The 12,019-nt window shown below is 38.7% G+C and overlaps 1 protein-coding gene across 1 annotated transcript in view; it reads right to left on the bottom strand.

The window, feature by feature from the left end:
* Positions 1 to 12,019, bottom strand: part of HGSNAT (heparan-alpha-glucosaminide N-acetyltransferase) — a 154,285-nt gene that overhangs the window by 129,066 nt on the left and 13,200 nt on the right. The gene's annotated exons all lie outside the window — the stretch shown is intronic.

Raw genomic sequence — 12,019 nt, 5'->3', positions numbered from 1 at the left:
AAAGAATGTTATTACATATTTGATAGACATGCCTTCTGGGAAGAAATATTAATTGAAATGGAAATGGCCCTGCAAACTCACTTTGGACCTACTTTTTTTTCCCAAAAGAGGAAACAAGCCACAAGCAAGTTATGTGTTCAAGTACTTCATATATCATTAAATAGCATGACTCAGCTTATCCCTAGACAATGGAAACCGATCACTACCCCTACCCTGGCAGATTGGGTGATTTAGATATTTTATTGTTATCTTACAGAGAGAGAGATAATTAGCCTATGAAATACTAATAATCGTAGCTAAGCAACTTTCGCTTTATTAATAAGCTGAACCGATACTATAAGCAGCAACGCTGCATCAGTGTATCTAGAGAACATTGTTGATAATCACGGCTGATTTACATATTATTATATAAGCCACTGGGGAATATACTACATTTACATAGTGTTCAGATAACTATGTAAATCGCAGCGGAAGATTACTAAATGTAATTATAACAAATTTATAACTTAATCCAAACATATGATGCTACAGAAGTAGTATATGTATGCTGAGTCTGGCACCTGCATAAACTAGTAATAGACACCCTTCATTAGGCAGTCTAATTTACAATAAGCATAGCTGCTATGTACTTTGAATATATGTACCCAGGACGCCAAGTAAACCACAGCGGCCAATCTACTATCCTGTTGTCTGAATATCAGTACAAATATTTATTAGAAACAAATTTAAATTGACGTGTCCAGCTACACGCAGACATACCACCACTATTCATTATTTAATACATAGTTTCTCTACCTAATACAAAATTACTTAACTGTTTAGATATTCCACAATAAACCTTGATTCTTGTAATTGTGGTGGTTTACCTTGATTCTTGTAATTGTGGTGGTTTACAGAGAGGGTATAAGTATTATTATACTACAGTTCAATAATGTTGTAACTAGAAACTTTATAATGAGATTTCTCTCTAACGACAGACTATTCCTAGAGCAATCTTCGCCCTGTTTTCCTATTATCAAACCTTGGGGCAATTTACCTAAGAGTCTATCAAATATAGACAGTAACACATAATTGCTACAGCAAATGATTTTTTCACAAGTTGTAACAAGAATTATTAGTATCCTCTGTCAATAAAAACCTAATACATGTGAGTTTCTATCTGTCCACAGTTAGCACGAAAGTTCTATTATTGTATACTGTTTGCACCAAACACCAGTACATATTGGGAATTTCCCTTGTCAGACCTAGAACTATTTTTCTGGCTGCAACACTCATATAAGAGGGACCAGAGTTATTTTAAGGTCCTATTGTTCATCCCATTACGACAACTGACCGTTACCTATGTACATTATTTCTAATCCTGGTGAAAATTGTTCCCAGGGAATTATATACTGACCAACCCTATATTTCTCTAGTTGATTTTAAGTAGCAATTTTTAATTATATCAAAGTTTAAATCTTTTAATTTTATAATTTTTGTGTCGTATGCCATCCTATACCTACAACAGCACAGGATGCTACATGTGTATGCTTTTTTTTGCAACTTCATATAGTTGTATGAGTAAAAGTGCTCGTTAATACACAGCACCTACAGGCTACTACCATTGAGTATAAAGGCCAGTTGTGCATCAGTAAAAACCCATCCCAATATAATTATACAATAGTAGTGCCATCACTCTCGCTTTTTTCTGGAAGAGCATATAAAATCTATCACTTATCGAACATTTTGCACTGAAGAATCAAAACATTTGATTAATTTCAATGATGTTTTCTACTGGAAATGCATTGTGTTATATATAGAGAATAATGTATTCTGCAATGTATCTTTGCAATGTATTACTTTATTCATTTATATCGTTTACATACACACTAGTTTAGTTATCTAAGATATTATTGGATCCTAAAATATATCTACATTTGCAATCTCCATAATGGTTTGAAGAGGATTTTTTTTGATGCTTTGTGGTTTTATTATTTCAGCCACAAAATATCACTTTAGACATGGTCTTTGATAATGAATATTATCGTTTGCCAGTCTTCCTTTTTGTAGATAACAGATATTGCGAGCAGTTTATCAGAGTGCATTAGAAAAAAAAAGGCAGGCAAATAATTGGCTTAAGAGAAATAAGTTGACACCCAATTTTTTTTCCCCGCAGTTCTCCCAGTTCAGTGTAGATTCCCCATTAATGATAATGTAGCAGAGCTATACCAGGTTAAAATAGAGGATGATAAAACTGATTTGATGAGGGCTGAATAAAGTTGGGCCAAATTTTTTTAAATTTCCTTAAGAAGTACAAAAGTTGTTGATACTTTTTTATTATAGTAAGAATATTAAAGGGCTATATGAAACCCCAAATTATTCTTTTGTGATTCAGACTGAGGATACCATTTAAAAAGTTATTAGTTCTATTATTAAATATTCTTTGTTTCCATGATATTCTGTGTTGAGATACCTAGGTAAACATCTAGTGCACTTACACATTGATAACATTCTTACTGCTGCCATATAGTGCCCTAGAAATGGAACATCTCCTAAGCTATGTCCCTGCTTTTTCAACAAAAGATACCAAGAGAACAAAAAAAAAAAAGAAGTAAATTAGAAAGTTGTTTAAAATTGCATGCTCTATGAGAATCATGAAAGAAAAATGTCGAGTTTCATATCTCTTTAACGTCCCATTGTGCAAAAGTCTTAGGCAGGTGTGAAAAAATGCTGTAAAGTAAGAATGCTTTCAAATTAAATGTTAATAGTTTATTTTTTTTTATCAATGAACAAAATGCAGAGTGAGTGAACAGAAGAAAACTCTAAATCAAATCAATATTTGGTGGTACCCACTTTGTCCCTGGTGCACCAATTAGCAAACACTACCCAGGTACAGACCAAAAACATTCTCGTTAGTCATTCTGAATTTAAAGTAAACCATTTCATTTTTTTTATTTTATTATTAAAGGGACACTCAGGTTAAATTACATTTCTTCTGTTATGTGTGATCAGTCCACGGGTCATCATTACTTCTGGGATATAACTCCTCCCCAACAGGAAATGCAAGAGGATTCACCCAGCAGAGCTGCATATAGCTCCTCCCCTCTACGTCAGTCCCAGTCATTCTCTTGCACCCAACGACTAGATAGGATGTGTGAGAGGACTATGGTGATTATACTTAGTTTTTATGACTTCAATCAAAAGTTTGTTATTTTACAATAGCACCGGAGCGTGTTATTACTTCTCTGGCAGAGTTTGAGGAAGAATCTACCAGAGTTTTTTACTATGATTTTAACCGGAGTAGTTAAGATCATATTGCTGTTCTCGGCCATCTGAGGGAGGTAAAAGCTTCAGATCAGGGGACAGCGGGCAGATGAATCTGCATTGAGGTATGTAGCAGTTTTTATTTTCTGAATGGAATTGATGAGAAAATCCTGCCATACCGTTATAATGACATGTATGTATACACTTCAGTATTCTGGGGATGGTATTTCACCGGAACTACTCTGTTAAAAGTCACTAATCCTTTTAATAAGTATTTATCATGTTAAACGTTTTTGCTGGAATGTAGAATCGTTTACATTTCTGAGGTACTGAGTGAATAAATATTTGGGCATTATTTTCCACTTGGCAGTTGTTTGGTTTTAATTGTGACAGTTTCGTTTCTCTTCACTGCTGTGTGTGAGGGGGAGGGGCCGTTTTTGGCGCTCTTTGCTACGCATCAAAAATTCCAGTCAGTTACTCTTATATTTCCTGCATGATCCGGTTCATCTCCGACAGATCTCAGGGGTCTTCAAACTTCTTTAGAGGGAGGTAGATTCTCTCAGCAGAGCTGTGAGAATTTTATATTGACTGTGAATAAAAACGTTGCTCTGTAATTTTTATGTCAAATTTAATTATTGTTATTTTGCTAATGGGAACAAACCTTTGCTAAAAGTTGTGTTGTTTTAAAGTTTGATGCTATAACTGTTTTTCAGTTCATTATTTCAACTGTCATTTAATCGTTTAGTACCTCTTTGAGGCACAGTACGTTTTTGCTAAAAAAGATTATAACCAAGTTGCAAGTTTATTGCTAGTGTGTTAAACATGTCTGACTCAGAGGAAGATATCTGTGTCATTTGTTCCAATGCCAAGGTGGAGCCCAATAGAAATTTATGTACTAACTGTATTGATGCTACTTTAAATAAAAGTCAATCTGTACAATTTGAACAAATTTCACCAAACAGCGAGGGGAGAGTTATGCCGACTAACTCGCCTCACGCGGCAGTACCTGCATCTCCCGCCCGGGAGGTGCGTGATATTATGGCGCCTAGTACATCTGGGCGGCCATTACAGATAACATTACAAGATATGGCTACTGTTATGACTGAAGTTTTGTCTAAATTACCAGAACTAAGAGGCAAGCGTGATCACTCTGGGGTGAGAACAGAGTGCGCTGACAATACTAGGGCCATGTCTGATACTGCGTCACAGCTTGCAGAGCATGAGGACGGAGAGCTTCATTCTGTGGGTGACGGTTCTGATCCAAACAGATTGGATTCAGATATTTCAAATTTTAAATTTAAATTGGAGAACCTCCGTGTATTACTAGGTGAGGTTTTAGCAGCTCTCAATGATTGTAACACCGTTGCAATACCAGAGAAACTGTGTAGGTTGGATAAATACTTTGCGGTACCGGCGAGTACTGACGTTTTTCCTATACCTAAGAGACTAACTGAAATTGTTACTAAGGAGTGGGATAGACCCGGTGTGCCGTTCTCACCCCCTCCAATATTTAGAAAGATGTTTCCAATAGACGCCACCACTCGGGACTTATGGCAAACGGTCCCTAAGGTGGAGGGAGCAGTTTCTACTTTAGCTAAGCGTACCACTATCCCGGTGGAGGATAGCTGTGCTTTTTCAGATCCAATGGATAAAAAATTAGAGGGTTACCTTAAGAAAATGTTTGTTCAACAAGGTTTTATATTGCAACCCCTTGCATGTATCGCGCCGATTACGGCTGCGGCAGCATTTTGGATTGAGTCTCTGGAAGAGAACCTTAGTTCATCTACGCTAGACGACATTACGGACAGGCTTAGAGTCCTTAAACTAGCTAATTCATTCATTTCGGAGGCCGTAGTACATTTAACCAAACTTACGGCTAAGAACTCAGGATTCGCCATCCAAGCACGTAGGGCGCTGTGGCTAAAATCCTGGTCAGCTGATGTTACTTCTAAGTCCAAATTACTTAATATACCTTTCAAGGGGCAGTCTTTATTTGGGCCCGGTTTGAAAGAAATTATCGCTGACATTACAGGAGGTAAGGGCCACGCCCTACCTCAAGACAAAGCCAAAGCTAAGGCTAGACAGTCTAATTTTCGTCCCTTTCGGAATTTCAAAACAGGAGCAGCATCAACCTCCACTGCACCAAAGCAGGAGGGAGCTGTTGCTCGTTACAGGCAAGGCTGGAAGCCTAACCAGTCCTGGAACAAGGGCAAGCAGGCCAGGAAACCTGCTGCTGCCCCAAAGACAGCATGAACCGAGAGCCCCCGATCCGGGACCGGATCTAGTGGGGGGCAGACTTTCTCTCTTCGCCCAGGCCTGGGCAAGAGATGTTCAGGATCCCTGGGCGCTAGAGATCATATCTCAGGGATACCTTCTAGACTTCAAATTATCTCCCCCAAGAGTGAGATTTCATCTGTCAAGGTTGTCAACAAACCAGATAAAGAAAGAAGCGTTTCTACGCTGTGTACAAGATCTGTTATTAATGGGAGTGATCCATCCGGTTCCGCGGTCGGAACAAGGACAAGGGTTCTACTCAAACCTGTTTGTGGTTCCCAAAAAAGAGGGAACTTTCAGGCCAATCTTAGATTTAAAGATTCTAAACAAATTCCTAAGAGTTCCATCGTTCAAAATGGAAACTATTCGGACAATCTTACCCATGATCCAAAAGGGTCAGTACATGACCACAGTGGATTTAAAAGATGCTTACCTTCACATACCGATTCACAAAGATCATCACCGGTATCTAAGGTTTGCCTTCCTAGACAGGCACTACCAGTTTGTAGCTCTTCCATTCGGATTGGCTACGGCTCCAAGAATCTTCACAAAGGTTCTGGGTGCCCTTCTGGCGGTACTAAGACCGCGAGGGATTTCGGTAGCTCCGTACCTAGACGACATTCTAATACAAGCTTCAAGCTTTCAAACTGCCAAGTCTCATACAGAGTTAGTTCTGGCATTTCTAAGGTCGCATGGATGGAAAGTGAACGAAAAGAAGAGTTCTCTTTTTCCTCTCACAAGAGTTCCATTCTTGGGGACTCTTATAGATTCTGTAGAAATGAAGATTTACCTGACAGAAGACAGGTTAACAAAGCTTCAAAATGCATGCCGTGTCCTTCATTCCATTCAACACCCGTCAGTAGCTCAATGCATGGAGGTGATCGGCTTAATGGTAGCGGCAATGGACATAGTACCTTTTGCACGCCTACACCTCAGACCGCTGCAATTGTGCATGCTAAGTCAGTGGAATGGGGATTACTCAGATTTGTCCCCTACTCTGAATCTGAATCAAGAGACCAGAAATTCTCTTCTATGGTGGCTTTATCGGCCACACCTGTCCAGGGGGATGCCATTCAGCAGGCCAGACTGGACAATTGTAACAACAGACGCCAGCCTACTAGGTTGGGGCGCTGTCTGGAATTCTCTGAAGGCTCAGGGACTATGGAATCAGGAGGAGAGTCTCCTTCCAATAAACATTCTGGAATTGAGAGCAGTTCTCAATACCCTTCTGGCTTGGCCCCAATTAACAACTCGGGGGTTCATCAGGTTTCAGTCGGACAACATCACGACTGTAGCTTACATCAACCATCAGGGAGGGACAAGAAGCTCCCTAGCAATGATGGAAGTATCAAAGATAATTCGCTGGGCAGAGTCTCACTCTTGCCACCTGTCAGCAATCCACATCCCGGGAGTGGAGAACTGGGAGGCGGATTTCTTGAGTCGCCAGACTTTTCATCCGGGGGAGTGGGAACTTCATCCGGAGGTCTTTGCCCAAATACTTCGACGTTGGGGCAAACCAGAGATAGATCTCATGGCGTCTCGCCAGAACGCCAAACTTCCTCACTACGGGTCCAGATCCAGGGATCCGGGAGCGGTTCTGATAGATGCTTTGACAGCACCTTGGAACTTCGGGATGGCTTATGTGTTTCCACCCTTCCCGCTGCTTCCTCGATTGATTGCCAAAATCAAACAGGAGAGAGCATCAGTGATTCTAATAGCGCCTGCATGGCCACGCAGGACTTGGTATGCAGATCTAGTGGACATGTCATCCTGTCCGCCTTGGTCTCTACCTCTAAGACAGGACCTTCTGATACAGGGTCCATTCAAACATCAAAATCTAACTTCTCTGAAGCTGACTGCTTGGAAATTGAACGCTTGATTTTATCAAAACGTGGTTTTTCTGAGTCGGTTATTGATACCCTGATACAGGCTAGGAAGCCTGTTACCAGAAGGATTTACCATAAAATATGGCGTAAATACCTATACTGGTGCGAATCCAAAGGTTACTCCTGGAGTAAGGTTAGGATCCCTAGGATATTGTCCTTTCTACAAGAAGGTTTAGAAAAGGGTTTATCAGCTAGTTCATTAAAGGGACAGATTTCAGCTCTGTCCATCTTGTTACACAGGCGTCTGTCAGAAAATCCAGACGTCCAGGCCTTTTGTCAGGCTTTAGCTAGGATCAAGCCTGTGTTTAAAGCTGTTGCTCCGCCATGGAGTTTAAACTTAGTTCTTAACGTTTTACAGGGTGTTCCGTTTGAACCCCTTCATTCCATTGATATAAAATTGTTATCTTGGAAAGTTCTGTTTTTAATGGCTATTGCCTCGGCTCGAAGAGTCTCTGAGTTATCAGCCTTACATTGTGATTCTCCTTATCTGATTTTTCACTCAGACAAGGTAGTTCTGCGTACTAAACCTGGGTTCTTACCTAAGGTAGTCACTAACAGGAATATCAATCAAGAGATTGTTGTTCCATCCTTGTGTCCAAATCCTTCTTCAAAGAAGGAACGTCTTCTACACAATCTGGATGTAGTTCGTGCCCTCAAGTTCTACTTGCAGGCAACTAAAGATTTTCGCCAAACTTCTTCCCTGTTTGTCGTTTATTCTGGACAGAGGAGAGGTCAAAAAGCTTCTGCTACCTCTCTCTCTTTTTGGCTTCGTAGCATAATACGTTTAGCCTATGAGACTGCTGGACAGCAGCCTCCTGAAAGAATTACAGCTCACTCCACTAGAGCTGTGGCTTCCACTTGGGCCTTTAAGAATGAGGCCTCTGTTGAACAGATTTGCAAGGCTGCAACTTGGTCTTCGCTTCATACTTTTTCCAAATTTTACAAATTTGACACTTTTGCTTCTTCGGAGGCTATTTTTGGGAGAAAGGTTCTTCAGGCAGTGGTTCCTTCTGTATAATGAGCCTGCCTATCCCTCCCGTCATCCGTGTACTTTTGCTTTGGTATTGGTATCCCAGAAGTAATGATGACCCGTGGACTGATCACACATAACAGAAGAAAACATAATTTATGCTTACCTGATAAATTCCTTTCTTCTGTTGTGTGATCAGTCCACGGCCCGCCCTTTTTTAAGGCAGGTAAATATCTTTTAAATTATACTCCAGTCACCACTTCACCCTTGGTTACTCCTTTCTCGTTGATTCTTGGTCGAATGACTGGGACTGACGTAGAGGGGAGGAGCTATATGCAGCTCTGCTGGGTGAATCCTCTTGCATTTCCTGTTGGGGAGGAGTTATATCCCAGAAGTAATGATGACCCGTGGACTGATCACACAACAGAAGAAAGGAATTTATCAGGTAAGCATAAATTATGTTTTTCATGATTCAGATACAGCATGTAATTGTAAACAACTTTCCAATTTACTTCCATTAAAAAAAAAATGTGCAGTCTTTTTTTATATTTACACTTTTTGAGTCACCAGATCCTACTGAGCATGTGCAAGAATTCACAGACTATATGTATATGCATTTGTGATTGGCTGATTGCTATCACATGGTACAAGGGGAGTGGAAATAGACATATCTTTGAAAATTGTTATAAAAAAAAAATCTACTACTCATTTGAAGTTCAGACTAAGTGCTATTGCATTGTCTTGTTATCTTGCATTTGTTGATTATGCAAATCGAATGTGTTGACTGGTCCTTTAAACAACAAAAATTCTGGTGTTGACTGTCCCTTTAAGGATACTGCTTTTCAAGGATGAGTAAGAGTTAGAAAAATTTAAAAAACAGACTCCAAGTTTCAACTAACTGGAATCCCAGGTAAGAAAAAAATACCTAAATTCTCCCATAAACATAATCTCCATGCTGAAACTGTTAGACTGCAAAGGGAAATATACACAGACCTAACTCATGGCAAATATATACAATATATATTAAAAACTTTATAATATAAAGTGCCAAACATAGCTGAGAGTGTCTTAAAAAAATGATATATAATTACCGTGTAAGACACCCATCCACATATAGCAGACAGCCAAATAAGTACTGAAATATATCAGCAGAGGTAATGGTAGAGGAGTATAATGTCGATCTGTAAAGGGAAGCAGCAGATGAATCCCTGTGACCGATTTACAGAGAGCCCTAGAATAGATTTCCCATAGGCGAAAACATGGTATCATCAGGCAATACTCCCTTCACATCCCTCAGACAAACACTGTGCACAATTGGGTTTCAAAATGTTTAGAAGCGCCTTTCACAGAAGACATCAAGCACAATTTGCTTCACCAAAGTTTGTAAAACTGAGGTATAATTGAGGTGGGAGGTGTATTTATAGGCATTTTGAGGTTTTGGAAATTGTACCCCCTCCTGGTAGGAATGTATATCCCATACGTCACTAGCTCATGGACTCTTGCCACTTACATGAAAGAAAATAATGTATCCGATTCATCTCACCCTGGCCATTGTTTTTTTAATCGTCTATTTATCGTAGGTCAAGGTTAAAGGGACACTGAGCCCAAATTTTTTCTTTCATGATTCAGATAGAGCATGAAATTTTAAGCAACTTTCTAATTTACTCCTATTATCACATTTTCTTTATTCTCTTGGCATCTTTATTTGAAATGCAAGAATGCAAGTTTAGATGCCGGCCCATTTTTGGTGAACAACCTGGGTTGTCCTTGCTGATTGGTGGATAAATTCATCCGCCAATAAAAAAGTGCTGTCCAGAGTCCTGAACAAGAAAAAAGCTTAGATGCCTTATTTTTCAAATAAAGATAGCAAGAGAACGAAGAAAAATTGATAATAGGAGTAAATTAGGAAGTTGCTTAAAATTGCATGCTCTAACTGAATCACGAAAGAAAAAAATTTGGGTTCAGTGTCCCTTTAAGAGTCTTACGAACTCGAACAAACTGTTTTCTGAATCGTTTTTTCCCCAGGCTATTAAAATAGCAAACAGGAATACTTCTCTTGTTCCACTTTTGCGAAGATAAATTATACTTTAGTCACTCTTCGTGAATATATTTGATGATTAGAGTTTTACGGTGCTCGTTGTATTTGTTTGTTCATTGTCATCTGATACCTTCTGCGCCACGAATAATTTTGTTTTATAAACTTGGCGAATAAATTATTCTATATATACCCACATACTCTGAACAGTACAGCAAACTTAAAGGGACATGAAATCCAAATCTTTTCTTTCATGTGTCAGAAAGAGCATGCAATGTTAAACAACTTTCCAATTTACTTCTATTATCTAATTTGCTTCATTATCTTGATATCCTTTGTTGAAAGCATATATCAGTAGCTGCTGATTGGAGGCTGCTATTAGATGCCTTGTGTGATTGTCTCACCCATGTGAATTGCTATTTCTTCAACAAAGAATACCTCAAGAATAAAATAAATTAAATAATAGCAGTAAATTGGATATTATTTAAAATTGTATTCTCTATCTGAATCATGAAAGAAAAATGTTGGGTTTCATGTAACTTTAAACTATAGCTGCATAACAATAAAGAACGTTTCAACATGTGGAGCTTACTTTACCAATAATTAGTAAAACTAATGTTTCCCATTTCATTTGTTCTGCCATCTTAATAATTCTATTCACAAATGCTAAGAGTATAATAAAGCCGTTTTTATATTTATATCAGAAAAACATAATTTATGTAAGAACTTACCTGATAAATTCATTACTTTCATATTGGCAAGAGTCCATGAGCTAGTGACGTATGGGATATACAATCCTACCAGTAGGGGCAAAGTTTCCAAAACCTCAAAATGCCTATAAATACACCCCTCACCACACCCACAATTCAGTTTAACAAATAGCCAAGTAGTGGGGTGATAAAGAAAGGAGTAGAAAGCATCAAAAAAAGGAATTGGAAATATAATTGTGCTTTATACAAAAAAACATAACTATCAAAAAATGAGTGGGTCTCATGGACTCTTGCCAATATGAAAGAAATGAATTTATCAGGTAAGTTCTTACATAAATTATGTTTTCTTTCATGTAATTGGCAAGAGTCCATGAGCTAGTGACGTATGGGATAGAAATACCCAAGATGTGGAACTCCACACATGAGTCACTAGAGAGGGAGGGATAAAATAAAAACAGCCATTTTCCGCTGAAAAAATTGAATCCACAACCAAAAAAATAAGTTTCTCTTATAAATGGAAAAAAAACTTACAACATAAGCAGAGGAATCAAACTGAAACAGCTGCCTGAAGAACTTTTCTACCAAAAACTGCTTCCGAAGAGGCAAATACATAAAAACGGTAGAATTTAGTAAATGTATGCAAAGAAGACCAAGTTTCTGCTTTGCAAATCTGATCAACTGAAGCTTCATTCTTAAAAGCCAACGAAGTGGAGACTGATCTAGTAGAATGAGATGTGATTCTCTGAGGCGGGGCCTGACCCGACTTCAAATAAGCCTTATGAATCAAAAGCTTTAACCAAGATGCCAAGGAAATGGCAGAAGTTTTCTGACCTTTCCTAGAACCAGAAAAGACAACAAAGACTAGAAGTCTTTCTGAAATCTTTAGTAGCTTCGACATAAT

This window comes from Bombina bombina, chromosome 2 (assembly GCF_027579735.1).
Source record: "Bombina bombina isolate aBomBom1 chromosome 2, aBomBom1.pri, whole genome shotgun sequence".
In the NCBI taxonomy this organism is placed as follows: Eukaryota; Metazoa; Chordata; class Amphibia; order Anura; family Bombinatoridae; genus Bombina; species Bombina bombina.
The sequence above is the reverse complement of the archived record's forward strand: the minus strand, read 5'-3'. Positions and strand labels throughout refer to the sequence as shown.